The 18,916-nt window shown below is 45.4% G+C and overlaps 1 long non-coding RNA gene across 1 annotated transcript in view; it reads right to left on the bottom strand.

The window, feature by feature from the left end:
* LOC121285172 overlaps positions 1-18,916 on the bottom strand; it is a 45,984-nt gene that overhangs the window by 21,762 nt on the left and 5,306 nt on the right. The window contains exon 2 of the long non-coding RNA XR_005944609.1: positions 18,340-18,420. This is a non-coding gene — a long non-coding RNA (uncharacterized LOC121285172). The remainder of the gene's footprint in view (positions 1-18,339; positions 18,421-18,916) is intronic.

Consider the following 18,916-nt stretch of genomic DNA (forward strand, 5'->3'; position numbering starts at 1 on the left):
AGTCTAGTAAACCTTCTCTGAACTGCTTCTAATGCATCTACATCTTTCTTTAAATGATGAGGCCAACACTGTGCACAGTACTCTAGATGTGGTCTCACCAGTTCTCTGTACAACAGAAGCATAACCTCCTTACTTTTATATTCAGTTCCCCTCACAATAAACAATAACATTCTGGTAGTTTTCCTAATAGCTTTCTGTAGCCGCATACTAGCCTTTTGTGACTCATGCACCAGGACACCCAGGTCCCTCTGCATCTCAGAGTTCTGCAATCCCTCACCATTTACATAATACGTTTTTTCTTTACTCTTCCTGCCAAAATGGACAATTTCACATTTTCCCACATTTGCTCCATTTTTCAGGTCTTTGCCCTCTCACTTAACCTATCTATGTCCCTATGTAGCCTCCTTATGTCCTCTTCATGATTTACTTTCTTACCTATCTTTGTGTCAACAACACATTTAGCAACCATTCCTTCGGTCCCTTCATGCAAGTTATTTAGGTGCGTTGCTAAAAGTTGAGCCCCCAGCACTGCTCCCTCTGGCACGCCACTCGTCACATCCTGCCAACATCAGAGAAAGACCAATTTATGCCACTTTCTGCTTCCTGTTAGCTAGCCAATCCTCTATCCATGCCAATATGTTACCCCCTATATCATGAGCTTTTATTTTCCACAATAACTTTTGATGTCGCACTTTATCAAATGCCTTCTGGAAACCTAAGTATAGTACATTCACTGGTTCCCCTTTACCACAGCACACGTGACTCCTTCAAGGCATGATTGCCTTGAATTTTTCCAAGTGCCCTGCTATAACGTCTTTAATAATAGCTTCTAACATTTTCCCTAAGATAAACCTTGGCTAACTGGCCTGTAGTTTCCTCTTTCTTTCCCCCTCCCTTTTTGAATAAAGGAGTTACATTTGCTATTTTTCAGTTGAATTGAACCTTCCCCAAATCTTGGGAATTTTGGAAAATTAAACTAGTGCATAAACTGTCTCATTAGCCACTTCTTTCAAAACCTTAGGGTGAAGTCCATCCAGACCTGGGGATTCGTCAGTCCGCAGCCCCACCAATTTGCTCAATACCACTTCGCTGATGATTATAATTTTCCCTGAGTTGCCCCCTCACTTCCATTCCCTAATTTACAGCTATTTCTGGAATGTTACTTGTGTCCTCTGTAGTGAAGGCAAAAGCAAAATACCTTCTTAATTCATCCGTCATCTCCCTACTTTCCATTATCAGTTCCCAAACTTTCTATAGGACCAACGGTTACTTTGTTAACTCTTTTCTTATTTAAAACATCACATAGAAACTCTTACTATCTATCTTTATATTATTAACTAGCTTTCTTTTCTTCTCTAATTGTTCCCTCCTTATTAATCTTTCCGTCATTCTTTGCTGTGTTTTACATTATTTCCAATTTTTGACCAGCTACCCAACTTTGCATAATTATATGCTTTTTCTTTAAGTCTGATACTGTCTTTAACTTTTTTAGTTAACCATGGATGGTGGGCCCTCCCCTTGGAATGTTTCTTTCTCATTGGAATGTATATATTCTGTGTATTCTGAAATATCCTGTTAAATGTCTGCCACTGCCATTGACCTATCCCTTCACCTCATTTGCCAGTTCACTTTAGTTAGCTCCACATTCGTGCCCTCATAATTGCCCTTATTTAAGTATGAGTCTCTTGTTTCTCCTTCAAAATTAATACAAAATTCAATCATATTATGATCGGAGCTCCCTAGGGGTGCCTTCATTATGAGGTTATCAATTAATCCTACCTTGTCGCTCAATAAGAGGTCTAGCATAGCCTGCTCTCTGGTTGGCTCCAGGCGTGCTGTTCAAAGAAACCATCCCAAAAACATTCTATGTACTCTTAATCTACACTACATTTTCCCACTTGATTTTTCCAGTCTATATGTAGATTAAAATTCTCCATGATTATTGCTGTACCTTTCTGACAAGCTCCCATTATCTCTTCTTGTGTACTCTGTCCTACTGCGCCCCCTGGCCTACAGGGGGCCTGGACATCACTCCTAAAAGTGACTTCTTGCCTTTATCATTTTTCATCATAAACCAAACTGCTTCTACATCCTGGTTTCCTGAATTTAGGTCATCCCTCTCTAATGTGCCGATACTAGCATTAATTAACAGAGCCACCCCTCCACCTTTTCCTAACTTCCTGTCCTTCCTAAATGTCACATACCCTTCAATATTCAGGTCACAATCTATGTCATCCTGTAACCATGTCTCTGTAATAGCTATTTGCACTCTCAGTTCATTTTTTAAATATTTCGAATGTTTAGATACAGAGCCTTTAGTTATGTCCTTTTATTATTTTTGTAGCATCTAACCTTACCGGTTGACTTACTCTTAGATTTGTATCCTCTGTTCCTTCTTGTCACAGCCTGTTTATCATTTCCTATTTGCAGTATCTGAACAACTGCTGACTAACTGGAAAAAAAGAGTTTGCATTTGTATAGCAACTTGCACATCCTCTGGAAGTTCCCTTTAAGCACTACTGGGGTGCAGTCACTGCTGCATTTTAGGAAACGTAGCACCTAGTTTTCATGAAGCAAACATCCCACAAATAACAAGGAGATAATGGCCTAATAATCTATTTTTTATTGATGCTTATTGAGGGTTAAATATTGGCTAGGATGCCGGTGATAACTTCCCAGCTCTTCTTTGAAATAATGCCATGGGGCCTTTCCCCACAGTTCGTCTATACACCAATGTGTTGGATCACTAAGTATATTCCATAATTTAACAGTCTTGATTTCAGTTCTCTGCAATTTATTTAAATGTGGCAGAATATACTTTAAAACATCACATTGCTGTTTACGGGAGCTTGCTGTGCTCTAATTGGTTGCCTTGTTTCCTACATTACAATAGTGACTATACTTCAAAAGTCCTTCTTTGACTGTAAAGAACTTAAGGATGTCCAATGGTTGTGAAAGGTGCTATAGGAATGCACTTTTATTTTCCCTGTTAACCATACCTGAGAGGGTTTCTCAGTCTAACACCACCATCTGAATGTTGACGACTCCAACAGTGCAGCATGCCCTCAGTACTACACTGGAATGATAATCTCACCTTGGTACTTGAACCCACACCTTTTGAGTCAGGAGCAAGAGTGCTACCCACTGACACTGACTGTAAAGTAACTGGTCATAAATGAGAACAAAACAGTCGGGTCAAACTGCAATATTTCAGTTCTGGGGTATCTTTGGATTTCTGAGACTCCTCACTCCCCATCCTCTTAATTAATTCAAAAAAATCCCTCCTCCGTGTTTTGGAGGTTGCATCTACCCTTTCGCACATCCCTTCCTGCATCCTTTCATTGCTCAGAGTTAGCCTAACCCACTTCACAGCCGGGATTTTCCATGCCCGTTGGCATCAAGCGTGGTCAGTGGGCTGAGTGGACAATATGGTGAGAAGGCCAAAAATCAGTTTCACGACCGATTTTGAAGCCAGTTTGCGATCATCCACTCTGCCCATCAATGGTGGGCCGTGTTCCCCACCATCGGACGTCAGGAACCCCCATTGTTATACATCAGCATATCATTATAAGGCCAGCCCACCAGCTCATCCCTCCGCCCCCCCTCCCCCACTGGATTGTCTGCCCACATCAGTGGGAAAACATGCCGATGTGTTTCACAACAACATATAAACGGCATGAACTTGGCAGGCTGCACGTCGCTTCGGACTTCAAGGTTTGTTTGCCTACCATTCTTCAGTTAGCATTCTCAGTCATCAGCGTCAGGCTTCACAGACAGCACCACATCACTTTTAGGGGGCGCTCACGGGTAGGTCTCCATCTACCAGATCAGCCATATGTGGAGTGGCTTTTCAATGGCTGCAGGGTGAAGGCTTGCTTGGGGAAGGGGGAGAAATGGCCTCAGGCAAAGGAAGAGGCTGCAGGACGAGGGCTGCACTGGGGATGATGGGTATCCCAGGGTGTATGTGTGAGGGCACATGTTGATCTGTGCAAGTGGCCTCAAGATGGAGAGGGCTGAGGAGGCAGTCTCCAGAGGAGATGAGGCCAGGTGGACATGTGAGGGTATGTGTGTGAGAATGGATGGGTGATGTCCCTTGAGCTGGCAATGAGTGAGATGCCAGTGAATGTGTGATGGGCTTGAGTGTGTGAGTTTAGAGTGATGAGATGGTTGTCATACCTTGGCTGCACGGATGAGATCACTCATCCTCTATCCGCATTGGATGGCCAACCTCTTCTGTGCAGTATTGACATTGATCACCACTCCCATCATCTCCCAAGACAGAGTGGTAATGTTGCTGAGCCTCCTACAGCCAGAGCGGGGGTAGAAGACATCATGGCGGGTCTCCACGGTGTCCAAAGTGCCCTTGAGGGCTGTGGTCTTCTTGCCTTTTGGAGCCGTGTCTTCTTTGCTGCAGTCCTGGGTTGGAAGCACTGAGCGCAGCTGTACTTTAAATGTGGTGCCTGGTGTGATGATGCAGTGAGGTGACAGCGTGGCAGGCGAATCAGAGTTCACCCGCCATGGAAACGGCGTGTACCCCGGGAATGCATAATTAATGCAGTGGGTTTGGGACAATACAGCGTGAAAAGCCGGCATTGTGGCCAGCGGGGAAAGCGTTGTTTTATCTACCCACCATCGCACTTAGGGCAAATATGGGACGATTCTGCCCCACATTTCTGACATTTTGGCTTTGTTGCCTCAGGTGCAAATATTTTTCGGCAGCATCTGGAAGCTGATCAGTAATTATATTTAAAAAATTTATTCTCAGAATATGGGCATCACTGGCGAGGATGGCATTTATAGTTCATTCCAAGTAGGTGGTGGTGGGCTTTCTTCCTGAACTAGTACATGCTGTCATACAACTGAAGTGACTTGTTATTCTGTGCAAGGGGGAAGATGGAAATGTGTGTTCACTCCACTTAACACACATCAAGTGGCATTTTGTCGGTTGCTTCCTTTTCCATTGTGGGGATGTGGGCTTCACTGGCAACGTTGCCCTTAAGAAGGTGATGATGGGCTCTTTCTTGAACTGCTGCAGTCCATGTGGTGAAGGTATACCCACAATGTATCAGGTAGGGGGTTCCAGGAATTTGACCCATTGTTGATGAAGGCAATGGCGATATATGCACAAGTCAGGGTGGTTTGTGACTTGGAGGGAAACTTGGAGGTGATGGTGTTTCCATGTGCCTGCTCTGCTAGATGTACAAGATGGCATGGCACTGGCCAACACTTATGTCCCAGCCACCTTTTGTAAAGCCTTTATTCTTCATTTATCTCACTGCTGTTTATGGAATCTTGTTGTCTGCAAAATTGGCTGTTGCATTTGCATGCATAACAACAGTGACCACACTTCAAGAATAATTAAGAACCACTTTGGAATGTCATAATATGTGAAAGATGCTGTCTAAATGTAACTTCCTGACTTTTCTTTATATAGTACACTTAAGAAATAATTCACTGAAGCAATTTTAAATTGCATTAATGTCATCATGTTCCCATAGCACAAGCCCGACATTACTACCAGGCAAATGGAAGACTTCTGGGGCCTCAGTAAGATTGATTGCCCTGAAGAACTGTGAAAATGGATTGTCCCAGCAGAAGGCCCTTTACGTTTGGTTTAACTATAGGAACGTGTGAAGACCATTCAGTCCATGAATCTGCTCCGACATTCAATTTGATTTTTTAAAAATTCATTCACGGGATGTGGGCTTCGCTGGCTGGGCCAACATTTATTGCCCATCCCTGGTTGCCCTTGAGAAGATGGTGATGAGCTGCCTTCTTAAACTGCTGCAGTTCATGTGCTGTAGGTACACCGACAGTGCTGTTAGGCAGGGAGTTCCAAGATTTTGACCCAGTGACAGTAAAGGAACGGCGATATATTTCTAAGTCAGGTTGGTGAGAGGCTTGGAGGGGAACTTGGAGGTGGTGGTGTTCCCACCAACTGCTGCCCTTGTCTTTCCTGGTGGTCATGGTTGTGGGTTTGGAAGGTGCTGTCCAAGGAGCCTTGGTGAATCCCTGCAGTGTGTCTTTTAGATGGTACACACTGCTGCTACTGTGCATCGGTGGTGGAGGGAGCGAATGTTTGTGGATGTGGTGCCAATCAAGCAGGCTGCTTTGTCCTGGACAGTGTCCAGCTTCTTCAGTGTTGTAGAAGCTGCATTCATCCAGGCAAGTGGGGAGTGTTCCATCACATACCTGACTTGTGCCTTGTAGATGGTGGACACGCTTTGTGGAGTCAGGAGGTGAATTATTCGTTGCACGATTGCTAGCCTCTGACCTGCTCTTGTAGCCACAGTATTTAAATGGCTAGTCAATTTCAGTTTCTGGTCAATGGTAACTCCCAGGATGTTGATAGTGAGGGATTCAGTGATGGTAATGCCATTGACCATCAAGGGGCGATGTTTAGATTCTCTCTTGTTGGAAATGGTCATTGCCTGACACTTGTGTGGCACAAATGTTACTTGCCACTTGTCAGCCCAAACCTGTATGTTGTCCAGGTCTTTCTGCATTTGGACATGGACTGCTTCAGTATCTGAGGAGTGAAGAATGGTGCAATCATCAGCAAACATCCCCTCTTCTGACCTTATAATGGAAGGAAGGTCATTGATGAAGCAGCTGAAGACGGTTGGGCCTAGGACACTACCCTGAGGAACTCCTGCAGTGATGTCCTGGAGCTGAGATAATTGACCTTCAACAAGCAAAAAACCATCTTCCCTTGTGCTAGGTATGACTCCCACCAGTGGAGAGTTTTCCCCCGGATTCCCATCGACTCCAGTTTTGCTAGGGCTCCTTGATGCCACACTGGGTCAAATGCTGCCTTGATGTCAAGGGCAGTCACCCTCACCTCAATTCGGGAATTCAGCTCTTTTGTCCATGTTTCAACCAAGGCTGTAATGAGGTCAGGAATTGAGTGGCCCTGGCGAAATGCAAACTGGGTATCAGTGAGCAGGTTATTGCTAAGCAAGTGCCACTTGATTGCACTGTTGATGACCCCTTCCATTACTTTACTGATGATTGAGTGTAGACTGATGGGGCAGTAATTGGCCGGTTTGGATTTGTCCTGTTTTTTGTGTACAGGATATACCTGTGAAATTTTCCACATAGCCGGGTAGATGCCAGTGTTGTAGCTGTACTGGAACAGCTTGGCTGGGGGCACAGCATGTTCTGCGGCACAAGCCTTCAGTACTATTGCCAGAATATTGTCAGGGCCCATATCCTTTGCAGTATCCGGTGCCTTCAGCCGTTCCTTGATATCACATGGAGTGAATCAAATTGGCTGAAGACTAGGCATCTGTGATGCTGGGGACCTCCGGAGGAAGCTGAGATGGATCATCCACTCGGCACTTCTGGCTGAAAATTGTTGTGAATGCTTCAGCCTTTTCTTTTGCACTGCTCTGCTGGGCTCCTCCATCATTTAGGATGGGGATATTTGGGGAGCCTCCTCCTCCAGTGAGTTCTTTAATTGTCCACCACCATTCACAACTGGATGTGGCATGATTGCAAAGCATAGATCTGATCTATTGGCTGTGGAATCATTTAGTTCTGTCTATCACTTGCTGCTCAAGCTGTTTGGCACGCAAGTAGTCCTGTGTTTTAGCTTCACCAGGTTGACACCTCATTTTAATGTATGTTGGTGCTGCTCCTGGCATGCCCTCCTGCACTCTTCATTAAACCAGTGTTGATCCACTGGCTTGATGGTAATGGTAGAGTGGGGGATATGCAGGGCCATGAGGTTACAAATTGTGTTCGAGTACAATTCTGCTGCTGCTGATGGCCCACAGTGTCTCATGGATGTCCAGCCTTGAGTTGCTACATCTGTTCAAAATCTATCCCATTCAGAACGGTGGTGGTGCCATACAACACGATGGAGGGTATCTTCAATGTGAAGGCGGGACTTCCTCTCCACAATGACTGTGCGGTGGTAACTCCTAACGACACTGTCATGGACAGATGCATCTGCAGCAGACAGGTTGGTGAGGATGAGGTCAAGTACTTTTTTCCCTCTTGTTGGTTCCCTCGCCACCTGCCGTAGACCCAGTCTAGCAGCTATGTCCTTTAGGACTCAGCCAGCTCGGTCAGTAGTGGTGTTACCGAGCCACTCATGGTGATGGGCTTTGAAGGCCCCCACCCAGAGTACATTCTGCACCCTTGCCACCCTCAGTGCTTCCTCCAAGTGATGTTGAACATGGAGAAGCACTAATTCATCAGCTGAGGGAGGGCAGTAGGTGGTAATCAACAGGAGGTTTCCTTGCCCATGTTTGACCTGATGCCATGAGACTTCAGAGTTGATGTTGAGGACTCCCAGGGCAACTCCCTCTCAACTATATACCACTGTGCCACCATCTCTGCTGGGTCTGCCCTGCCAGTGGGAAAGGACACACCCAGGGATGGTGATGATGGAGTCTGGGACATTATCTGTAAGGAATGATTCTGTGAGAATGACTATGTCAGGCTGTTGCTTGACTAGTCTGTGAGACCAATTTTGGCACTAGCCCCCAGATGTTAGTAAGGAGGAATTTGCAGGGTTGACAGGGCTGAGATTACCTATTGTTTCCGGTGCCCAGGTCGATGCCAGTTGGTCCGTCCGGTTTCATCCCTTTTTGTGTCTTTGTAGTGATTTGTTACAACTGAGTGGCTTGTTAGGCCATTTCAGAGGGTGTTTAAGAGTCAACCACATTGATTACGGCTAAACTCTAGCTGCCTTTAAAAGAAAGGCCTGCATTTATATCGCAGTTTTCAGGAACACTGGACATTCAAAGGGTTTGACAGCCAATGAAATACTGCCTCAGTACTGCACTGGAGTGGTAGCTTTGACTTGTGTGCTTAAGTCCTGGAGTGGAACTCAAACCCGGAACCTTATGACTCAAAGCCAAGAGTGCTACCAACTGAGACACAGATGAACTTTGCTGCATTAACCTTTGATACCTTATCCAACAAGAATCTGTCCATCTCAGTCTTGGGAGTTTTGATTTATCCCCAGCATCTGCAATTTTTTGAGGGAGCGAGTTCTAGGATTTCATGATCCAAAGTGTATCCCAATTTTGCTCATGAATTGCCCACCTCCCACTTTAAGTTCTTAATTGCCCCCACCATACCTTCTTTGAATTTTGCCTATCAAATCCTGGTAAATTTTTAACCAGCTGAATCAATTCACCTGCTGACCTCCCACACCCCCACCAACACTGTAAATCCTCTAAGCTAGCAGGATTCACACTGGGGAAGCCAGTGACATAGTATGGAACTCACATTGTCTAAAAGTGCCCTATGGGAAGTTTGTTGTGAAGTTCTTGGGACAGAAACAGTTATACATTCAGCCAGAGACATTGAGAATTCGAACTGCATGAACATGAATCCTTTTGTATCTCCTCCTAGCAGACTCCCTCTGCTGGTACATGTGTGTATGGTAGCCTCATGTGGACAAAGTGCACAATGCAATTTTCAATACACTATAGAATGGGAGTTACAATACAGTGGTTTATGAATATGGTCTTCGATATCTACGTGCCAAACTGATACGTATCGGCAGTGGAAATGTATTTTAAGCAATGAGGTGGAAATGAAAGCTTCAGTGCAGCAATGAGCTAGTGCCAGGAGTAGCCTTCCCAATTACTTAGAGCCTTCATACATTCTCACCATGCACTATAGTATGTGAGGAAATAGAATATGGGACAACCAATCAAGGAATTGAATCCATGAAGCAAGGGTTGAGATGAAGCATTTTCCAACATGAGGAGATGCTTAACGAGTAAACAAGCCTCTCCTTCTCCCTCTGCACTACTGAAATCAAATTAGGAACAAGACCAGGATGTCAAGGCGATCATGCACATTAAAATGGCAAGGGGCTCACTCACAATTGAACAGGCATTTTGGAGCGAGATAGAGAGGGGCGCTAATCACTGAAGGGAGCGACAAGTGTGGATAGGTGAGTGTGATGGGAAGAAACCAGACAAACTTAGCCCCGGCAGAAATGACAGGTAGAAAGGGCAGCAAGAGAGGCGATGAGAGAGCTGGCGTTTCTGCTGCCCAGGGGGCAGTGATGAGTTCCTCAATCGGATCTTGGAAAACGCTGAGAAATGTGGAGCAGGAAAGAGTGGGATTATTCAGATCGGAGTCTAGCCTGAGGAGAGAAGGAAAACAGAAGAATAGTGAAAGGTTGCAGTAGGAATTTGAGGGGAGAGGTACCCATGACTGGTAAAGAGTAGAGGGAAGAGACTAACGCACGAGAGCTTTATTAGCGAAAAACTTAAGAACATAACAAGTTACAAAGCAATTTAAAAAAACATACAATTATCCCCCCAGGTAGTCAGTCTGGGTTGACTGTAGATCGATTTGATCTGATCTGACTAGGGATGATACATTTTCAATGAGAATTCTCTCTTTGAGTGCCTCACTCTGGAAGGCACTGTGCCAATGAAGGCTTTTAGCCTCCTTTTATCCTCTGACTGCACAGCAACTGTCCTCATATTTGGTCCTTCTGTGCGCTTGATTGGTTTCTGGGGCGCCTGATCAGTCTCCGATTGATTCACATCAAACTGAGCTTAGTCCAAAATATCATGCATCGTCAGTTTTCACCACATATCCCTCCTGCACCCAATTATTTAACCACAGGGCATCCAATGCACTTGCCTTTAGTCTCCTTCAACTTCAACCATTTCACAGGTTGTGCAACCGTCCCCAAGTTATAAGCTGTTTTCTCTGTCAAAGGTCATTTGAGAAAATACGACAATAGCAGTTAGACAGTTTTGCAAGTCAAGACATGTCCTGAGAAGTGTCACATGTTCCGAGAATTGTCAGCTCAATTCTATTGTGTCTTTGTAGCAAATTCAACCAAATCAGCTATTTCACTCACGCTTCATCGCCTGCCAGTAAGATCAATCAATGGCAACAGTGTCATTACCAATTGAATCACCGCAAAGAGGTACATAATTCAGAGATGGATATTTCCATTTGTACTCCAGTCCCAAATTTGGGACCACAATTGCCAGATTCTTAATGCGCGTCCTGATTAATTTGGTATGTTGTTGGAGCTGATAATAGTGCTTCCTAGATAGGTCAATGTCCCTTCAACGTGCAGTCAAATGTTCAGGAAGAGGGTATAGCTTGTAACCAAACTTAGTAACATACTGATACAAATCAGCCTTAAGACTATGCATGACAGTCATAACAGAAATGCGATCATGCTGATAGATATTAGCCAATTAATGAATAACAAGACCAAGTGAGTTTAAGTGGAAAGAAACAAAAGGTACTGTATGCTCGACCAAACAGATAACATCTCCATAGTGATACTGCTTTTAGCTGCTGGTTACGCAGTACCACTCTTTACCTCGGTACACAGACCGGGTGTGCACACAGTCTTTCCACAGCACCTCCATGAAGCAGTTAATATTGTGTCTTGTGGTATTTAACCCCCATAAGGAACTATTGTGCTGTAAGATGCCATTCTTGTAAGATGACAGTCTGCCCTTGTCTTCTACAACCATGAAACTCAGTTCCTGTCAGATCCTCATCCACTTTCACCAGGTAGGTGTGCTGTTGACTATCCTGCACATGCATGCCTCCCTTTCTTGTCCAGTGTTCTCCAAATGGAATAATGGGGTGAGATCCTCCCCATAAGGAAACACAGTAAAATACAAGATCAATTCCAGCATGGTCTTGTTAGAACCAGATCCACATTGCCATTTTATTGGGTAGACCTGGGTTTAATTCCTGTTACCACGTATTTCATCGTTGGCATCCAGGTACTGATCACCTATCCAAAAGGGAACCTTCCCATCTTCAATCAATCTTAAATTTTCAACTGCCTGTTCCAGCCACGAGGATCCACGCATTTTGCTTATTCTTTATTTTAGCTCAAAAAGTAAATTATGCCTGCCATTTTATAATTTCAAAATTTTCCCAAATTCAAATGGTGGTGTTGTGTGGCTAACAGGTTTTGTAAGTGTTCAATTTATTTCACCTTACTATTTATTTGTAAACCCGGACTGACTTTTCATTCGCTCTTTATTTGAAAAATGTGGGGCAGCATTTTTCCCCCCGTTGGGGGGTGGGGGGGGGGGGGAGGTGGTGGGGGGGTGTTGTGCAGGAGCAGACGCAAGCGGGCGGATTCCCGATCAGGGGCGCACCGCCATTTTACGTGGGCTGGCCAATTAACGCCCGCCCAGCGTGATGTCCGCCCAGAAGTGCTGTGCGCTCCCTGTGTGGGTGGGTGGGAAGAATTGCCTGAGTAGGTCCGTGCGCTCTTTCGAGCGGAAGAGCGCACGGATTTCCCTGAGGCAAAGTGCTGGCCTGAGGGAAATCGGTTGAGCTTTTAAAAATTTACTGAAGGTATGAAAAAAAGTTTTCCTGACATGTCTCCTCACGTGACACTGTCACATGAGCCGGGACATGTCCATTACTTTTATTTTAAAATAAAATCCGGACATTTTAAATCCCTCACGGAGACTCATCCCGCCCGCGGATGAGGCTTCAAGATTTTTCGGAAGGCCGCCTGCGCTCTTCACCCGCCCGCCAAACGTAAGGTTGGACGGGCAGCCCTGACAATGACCTGAATTAAGTAATTAACCGGCCTTAATAGGCCTTTGACAGTTCACTGCACGCCCGCCGAACTGAAAATCTAAATGACGTGGGGGTGAAGCACCCCCGACGCCACCCCGCGTCACCTTACACATCGGAGTGCGGGTCCCGCCCCCACACGCCGACCGGGAAATTCCGCCCGCGATTATCCCCTTAAACCTCAAGTAAGTTTCCCTGAGCTCTTAAAACGATAACTTATATCGATGTATTTTATCAATTCCAATTTTAGAAACAATTATGTCCAAGATTTGTGGTGTTAGGTGGTGACAGAAATACTTGCAATAAGTTTCCCGTGCTGTGCTTTAATTCTCAAAACTGCCGGATTTCTTGCTGAGCCATCGGTATCCGTGATGAGCTGAACACCACTGTTACTTGTTAAAGGGAAACATGAAGAATCAATTCGCCTCTGTTCAGGAGCACAACGGGTTAATTTGTCCATATGGACAAATCTCTGGACTTCTAACTGTTTTCAGATCTTTAGCTTGATCTTAAAAGAGATTTTTAATCGAAGATTTTTAATACGGCCAAGGTGATCAAACACCCAGAACCACCTCAGATGACCAAAATTCCGATTCACACCATTAAAAAATTCAAAACTGCCAGTTCTTGGATGTGAGAATTTTAAATCCGAAATGAAAAATTTCCATATATTTTTACCATAATAACCGGTATGTATCCTTGGTCTCTCATGAAATTCTAGTTTTGACAAATTAACAGGTTCATTAACCTTAACGCTTCCAATTTAATTAAAATCAACACTTATGAACTAATCACAGAGCGTGATAGCATGTGTTCTAAATAAAAAAAGTGACGCCATCATTTTTCCCTTCTTTTATCTTTCTTCAGGTGCCTTTCGAAACGGCTGTAATGAACCTAAAGACAAAGTTAAACAAAAACCATATACACAAATCTCCTTCTTAACCCCAAAAACATGGAGACTGGAGCTTCCCACAACTTGTATTTCAGTTCCAAAGCTTTCTCACAAAACCTTATTTAACTTAAAAAGTAATTCGTTTCATTTTTATTTTTCCAATTCTGGGTGGACAATCTTAACTTACTCTCACTCACTTCACTTTCAATGTTGCTGGAATTTTCATGTTTAATTTGTTTCGGCATGGACCCTGGGTGTCAGCTTCAGTGACAGCTTTGACTCTAAATTTCCTTTCCTTTGTCTCTTTTCAACTCAATTCAGTGGCTCATTATTATTACCATCCCAACTGCTCTGTACCAGGTCTGAGCCATACGGTTACACTTGGGACCACAGTATCACACTGTCTCAGCCAACCCAACAGTTCATAAATTTCTAACCCAAACACAGAATTCATAAAGCTCCAATGGATCACTCTTCCTCCCTCCGGAGTTTTTCCTACCTCAACTCCGGGACTAAGTCACTGGCAGACAGCTTTTCAAACTTGTCTCTTGCAGATTGCAAAAGCCCACCAATAGTATACACATAATACAAACAACAAAGGTGAAACAACATTCAAGACAGCTCCACAAAGTGCTAAACAACTTTTAGTTCTGTGCGCAGAACAATAAAGCTGACACAAACACTCAAACTGAAAGGAAAAACAGTCATTCGTTTACAAAGCAGGAAGTATCTAACACAAGCATTCTGGTTATCTCATCTTCTGACACGGTGGGTGGAATCTTGCTGAGCCGGGGGCATCTCACCTGCCGACTGGAGAGCCAGCGACAGACCAGCGCTGCCTCTTTTAGGAAGGCCTTCTGAAACACAAGCCAGTCAGGCAGTGGCGAGGGTAGCAGTGGGCCTCCCCCTGGAATCAAGACCCGGGGGTGGGGGGCAGAAGTCTTGTCTACCAAGAGCTGCTGGCCAGTTGGAGACCCCCGGCCCCTTGTTATCAGCAGCATTACTAGGGGGAGGCGGTGGCTGCTGCTGGAAGGACGGCACCAGAGTCCCAGGATCGCAGAGCGACCCAGGCCACAGGTAATACATTTCACAGAGTGGGGCTCACACGGAGACGGGTGCAAGGGGTCAGCAGAAAGGGCAGGAGATGGCTGTCAGTGAGCTACCCCACCCCCCCCACCCTTCCCAATGTCCAGTCCCTCGATCAGGCACTGAGCGCCTTCAATCTCCTGGCTGGCTCATCAAGTTGTAACATCCGAGAGATTGAGAATTACAACTGACACAATTTTACTGCAAATCCAAAGCTAAAGCAAAAAGCTTGAAGCTTATAGAGTTACAAAGCAATTTAAAAACAGCGTACAGCTATCTCCTCGGTAGTCAGTCCAGGCTGATTCCAGGAAGTGACAAGCTGTCTGCAAGTCTTTCTTTACCTGTCAAGCACACCCCATGGTGACAGGCCAGCCTGTCACTAGGTTAATACCAGCGGCAGTGGGAAGAGACCCTTAATTCACCAATTGACCACTTAAGGGCCTCAATTGGCGGCAGGGCAGGAAGGTCAACCATGGGCTTTTCCACCCAAACTTAACTCTGGTGAAGATAAGAAGGTGGCAGGATTATGGTATGTCACCATCTTACCTAATTACATGCCCTTCCCACCTCCAAGCTTGCCACCAGCTAGAGCACAAGGTGGCACCCAGTGTTTTTAACTTTTGCTGTGAATCTCTTTAATTTTCTTTTCTTCCTTCTAACTTGCTTCTGGTATTCCATTCACTGGTTGATCCCGGAAAGGGAGCAGTATTCATTTCTTCATCCTGAGTCCATACTCTGCTTGTTGCTTCTCCATCTCCGTTATCTTCCTCTCAGTCGTTTCTACCTTTTACTTCCGGTGGTATACTTCTTCCCGATAAGTTTCAATTTCCCTACTCTAATCCAAACACTGATCCTCTAAAACAAAAACAAAAATACCTGGAAAAACTCAGCAGGTCTGACAGCAACTGTGGAGAGGGATACAGTTGACATTTAGAGTCCGTTTGACCCTTCATCAGAACTAAGACATATAGAAATGAGATGAAATATAAGCTGGTTGAGAGGGGTGGGACAGGTGGAGTTCAATAGGGCGCCAGTGATAGGTGGAGGCAAAGAAGAGACTGCCAAAGATGTCATAGACAAAAGGACAAAGGGGTGTTGACTGACATCTCCCTTGCAGAGGCTGAGCGTCAACTCGCAGACACTTCCTCCTACCTCCCCCTGAACCACGACCCCACCACCAATCATCAAGCCATTGTTTCCAGGACTATCACTGACCTCATCTCCTCTGGAAATCTTCCCTCCACATCTTCCAATCTCATAGTCTCCCAACCTCGGATGGCCCGCTTCTACCTCCTACCCAATATCCACAAACAGGACTGTCCCGGCAGACCGATTGTGTCAGCCTGTTCGTGCCCCATGGAACTCATTTCTTGCTATCTTGATTCCCTTCTCTCTCCCCTTGTCCAGTCTCTTCCCACCTACATCCACGATTCTTCTCACACCCTACATCATATCAACAATTTCCAGTTCCCTGAACCCAACAGCCTCCTCTTCACCATGGACATCCAATCCCTCTACACCTCCATCCCTCAACAGAATGGTCTAATGGCTCTCCACTTCTTCCTCGAACAGAGGCCCGAACAATCCCCATCCACCACTACTTTCCTCCGTGTGGCTGAACTTGTTCTCACACTGAACAATTTCTTCTTAGGCTTGTCTCACTTCCTCCAAATAAAAGGTGTGGCTATGGGTACCTGCACAGGCCCCAGTTATGCCTGTCTCTTTACGGGCTATGTGGAACATTCCTTGTTCCAGTCCTACTCAGGCCCCTTCCCACAACTCTTTCTCCGGTACATCGATGAGTGCTTTGGCGCTGCTTCATGCTCTTGTCTGGATCTGGAAAAATTTATTAATTTTGCTTCCAATTTCCACCCCTCCATCATTTTCACATGGTCCATCACTGACACTTCCCTTCCCTTCCTTGACCTCTCTGTCTCAATCTCTGGTGATAGTCTGTCCACCAATATCCATTACAAGCCTACTGACTCCCACAGCTACCTCGACTACAGCTCCTCACACCCCGCTTCCTGTAAGGACTCCATCCCATTCTCTCAGTTCCTTCGCCTCCGTTGCATCTGTTCTGATGATGCCACTTTCCAAAACAGTTCCTCTGACATGTCTTCCTTCTTCATTAACTAAGGATTTCCACCCACGGTGGTTGACAGGGCCCTCAACCGTGTCCGGCCCATCTCCCGCGCATGCACCCTCACACCTTCCTCTCCCTCCCAGAACCATGATAGGGTCCCCCTTGTCCTCACTTATCATCCCACCAGCCTCCGCATTCAAAGGATCATCCTCTGCCATTTCCGCCAACTCCAGCATAATGCCACCACCAAACACATGTTCCCTTCACCGCCGCCCCCGCCCCTCCCCGGCCAGCCCCCCGCCCCAGTGGCTTTCTGCAGGGATCATTCCTTCCGGGACACCCTGGTCCACTCCTCTATTACCCCCTACACCTCAACTCCCTCCCATGGCACCTTCCCATGTAACCGCAGACGATGCAACATCTGCCCCTTTACTCCCCACCTCCTCACCGTCCAAGGGCCTAAACACTCCTTTCAAGTGAAGTAGCGCTTCACTTGCACTTCCCTGAATTTGGTCTACTGCATTCGTTGCTCCCAATGCGGTTTCCTCTACATTGGAGAGACCAAATGCAGACTGAGTGACTGCTTTGCGGAACACCTTCGGTCTGTCCACAAGCATGATCCAGCCCTCCCTGTCGCTTGCCATTTCAACACACCACCCTGCTCTCATGCCCACATGTCGGTCCTTAGCCTTCTGCAATGTTCCAGTGAAGCTCACCGCAAAATGGAGGAACAGCATCTCATCTTCCGACTAGGCACTTTACAGTCTTCCGAACTTAATATTGAGTTCACCAGTTTCAGATCATGAACTCTCTCCTCCATCCTCCCCCCTTTCGATACCCCTTTTTCCAATAATTTATAATTTTTTAACAAATATATTTTTATTTTCCCACTTATTTTTAAATTTAATTTGATCTATTGTTTCATCTCCATCTTTTGCCCATTTCGATCCCTTCCCCCCCATCCCAATCCCACTAGGGCCATCTGCCACTAGCTAGTCCTGCTTTCTACTCTTAATGTCCCCATTAGCACATCCTTTAGATAATATCACCACCGTCAACATCCCTTTGTCCTTTTGTCTATGATGTCTTTGGCAGTCTCTTCTTGGCCTCCACCTATCACTGGCCCCCTATTGAGCTCTATCTGTCCAACCCCACTCTACCAGCATATATTTCATCTCATTTCTATATTTCTTAGTTCTGATGAAGAGTCATACAGACTCGAAACGTCCACTGTATCCCTCTCCGCAGATGCTGTCAGACCTGCTGAGTTTTTCCAGGTGTTTTTGTTTTTGTTCTAGATTTCCAGCATCCGCAGTATTTTGCTTTTATCTTACTCATCCTCTGAATATTGTTTCTGAATGCACCATTTTTCCTTTTTTTTTGAGCTTTTCTTATTTATTCTCGATTTGATTTAATAATCTTCTCATGACCATTTACCTGCCACTTGCCTTTGCCTTAACATGCCCCTTTTTTAGGGGCAACTCCTTGTCACATACTCTGTGACCAGCTATACACACAGTCCCTGGGCTTCACACAAACCTACCTATCCCTGAGAGGCAACATCTCTTCAAGTCTTTTGTGACTATTGTTCAAGTGGATCCTGGCGACTGCTGTTGCACCCTATATATGTGATCACTGCTGCCTGTAAGGATCCATACCCACCCCTCCTAGAGGGACAATTTCCCTGTTACATAGTTGTTAAGTAAATTCCCCATGGTCTTACCATCAGATTTACTCCTTTCCTCTGATTTGCCCATTGCGCCAGCTTACTCGATCCCCTGGCTGGTTCGCCCACTTGTAACGCCTGAGAGAATGAGAATTACAATTGACACAATTTTACTACAAATCCAACAGCTTTATTGGTATAAAGCTTAAAACTAAGCATGTAGTGACCCTCCAGGTAGCCCGTTTGGGTTGGCTGCAGGTTCATTGGATCTGATCTGACCGGGACTGATCCACTTTCAGCAAGAATTCTCTCCTTGATGGTCTTGCTCATGATGGCACCATGCCGATGCGGGTTCTTAGCCTCCTTTTATCCTTTGACTGCACAGCAACTGTCCTTGCTTCTGATCCTGCTGTGTCCCTTGATTGGTTTCTGGGTTGTATGATCAGTCTCTGATTGGCCCACATCAAACCGAACTTAGTCCAAAATATCATGCATAGTCGATTATCCCCACATATTCCTCCTGCACCTTAATGTTTAACCACAGGGTGGCCTAGTGCACTTACCTTTTGCCTCCTTCAAGTTTAACAGCCTCACAAGTGGTTGTACAATTGCCCCCAAGTTGTGAGCTGTTGTC

This window comes from Carcharodon carcharias, chromosome 12 (assembly GCF_017639515.1).
Source record: "Carcharodon carcharias isolate sCarCar2 chromosome 12, sCarCar2.pri, whole genome shotgun sequence".
Taxonomy (NCBI): Eukaryota; Metazoa; Chordata; class Chondrichthyes; order Lamniformes; family Lamnidae; genus Carcharodon; species Carcharodon carcharias.